The 2026-nt window shown below is 48.6% G+C and overlaps 1 non-coding gene across 1 annotated transcript; it reads left to right on the forward strand.

Moving 5' to 3' along the window:
* Nucleotides 1-656: 656 nt before the first annotated feature.
* On the forward strand, nucleotides 657-762 carry LOC111760874 (U6 spliceosomal RNA). The gene has a single exon (XR_002794449.1). It is a non-coding gene; the product is annotated as a U6 spliceosomal RNA (small nuclear RNA).
* Nucleotides 763-2026: the final 1264 nt, after the last annotated feature.

The following is a 2026-nucleotide window of genomic DNA, read 5'->3' on the forward strand; positions in this document are numbered from 1 at the left end:
TTTAAAGATTTATTTATTTATTTATTTATTTATATTTATTTGTCCCCCCTTCCCCCACCCCTCAGCTGTCTGCTCTCTGTGTCCATTTGCTGTGTGTTCTTCCGGGTCCATTCACATTCTTGTCAGCGGCACCAGGAATCAGTGTCTCTCTTTTTTGTGTCATCTTGCTGTGTCCGCTCTCCATGTGTGCCACTCCTGGGCAGGCTGCACTTTTTTCACGCTGGGCGGCTCTCCTTACGGGGTGCACTCCTGCTCACGGGGCTCCCCTATGCAGGGGACACCCCTGGGTGGCATGGCACTCCTTGTGCACATCAGCACTGTGTGTGGGCCAGCGCCACATGGGTCAGGAGGCCCTGGGGTCGAACCCTGGACCTCCCATGTGGTAGGCAGATGCTCTATCAGTTGAGCAAAATCCCTTCCCTGAAGAAGGAATCTTATCTTTCCTTTAGGACACCAGAGGCCATTTACATGCCATAACCCCTTGAGAACTTTTGCATGGCTCTCAGGTTTCATGGTGGTGTTTGTCCTTGAACTTGTGTATGAATTGTCTGCCCAGCTAAGCTGGGTTCATAGAGTGCAGAGGGTGTGCTTTCCACCTTCAGGCTATGACTCTCAGCACAGGCCTCTGCCCACGTCGGGTTCTAAGAAACAATCTGGTGCTGGCTTTGGCAGTACATATACTAAAATGGGAACGATATAGAGAAGATTAGCATGGCCCCCTGCAAGGATGATATGCAAATTCATGAAGCGTTCCATATTTTTAGTAGATACATCCCAGGTACTGGTTCTCCAAGGGCTACAGAGACCCACAGGTTCTATGGTCGTGGCAGATGGCTCTGGAGTTCAGTGCCATGTCAGTGGCCCTACTTTGGAGTTTGTGTTCCTGAGTGTGATGGAGTTGGACTCAGATATGACCTTTCTACACATGCCTCTTCTGTCACTTTTACTGAACCTGTGGTTGGCACTAGGTTTGGTGTATACTCAGGAGACCTGAATCTCTGGACTGTCCATGTGACAGCCAGACCCTGAGCCTCAGCAGACTTGCAACTCCTACCCTCTGGATTATTGGATTTACCCTGGCCAGCTAACAGGGAGGTGAAGGTCAACCACCACACAGGGAGCCAAGAGTGCCTACAACTGAAAGCAGGAGAATTGCATCCATCATCCATGTGGAATCTAAGCCCCCTCTCGATATAGAGGTGGAGTGGACATAACCATCCAGGGTCCACAGGATGGAGGAGTAGAGTATGGATTAGAGTGGATTTACCAATATTCTACTATGTAACTATTGTGAGCAGTATTGGAAGAAGTTGTAGCATTGATGTGGAGAAAGTGGCCATGGTAGCTGCTGAGGGTAGGGAGAGGGAAGAAGAGATATGATGTGGGGGCATTTTCAGGACTTGGAGTTGTCCTGGGTGGTGCTGCAGAGACAGATGCTGGACATTGCATGTCCTGCCATGGCCCACTGGGTGGACTGGGGGAGAGTGTAAACTACAATATAAGCCATTATCCATGCGGTGCAACAGTGCTCCACAATGTATTCACCAAATGCAAGAATGTGCCACGATGATGAAAGAGGTTGTTGATGTGGGAGGAGAGGGATGAGGGGGGTGGGAGTATATGGGGACCTCTGATATTTTTTGAATGTAACATTTTAAAAAAATAGAGAAAAATAAAATAAAATAAAGAAACAATCTGTTGAACAAAGAGCTCAGCGACTGATTTGGAAGGTGGAATCTGTACTAAATGGTGCTGATCGTTTCCCTTGGTACAGGTTCAGGCAATGGTGGAGACTTATTCAAACAGTAGCAGTCCAGGGCAGGCCTTCTCATACCCACAGCCAGAAGAGATGGCCCCCCCTGGCAGTGCCACAGCCTTTCTTCAGCTCCCCTTCTCTAGGCTCCCCTGCACCCACAGACACACACACAGCCATGGGCACACTGACTTTGCATGTCCCCTCTCTCTTTTACCTCTGTATTCTTCCTCACCTTCTCTTCTCTGGAAATTTTCAACTTTGTAAAAAAAA

Source organism: Dasypus novemcinctus, chromosome 29 (assembly GCF_030445035.2).
Source record: "Dasypus novemcinctus isolate mDasNov1 chromosome 29, mDasNov1.1.hap2, whole genome shotgun sequence".
Taxonomy (NCBI): domain Eukaryota; kingdom Metazoa; phylum Chordata; class Mammalia; order Cingulata; family Dasypodidae; genus Dasypus; species Dasypus novemcinctus.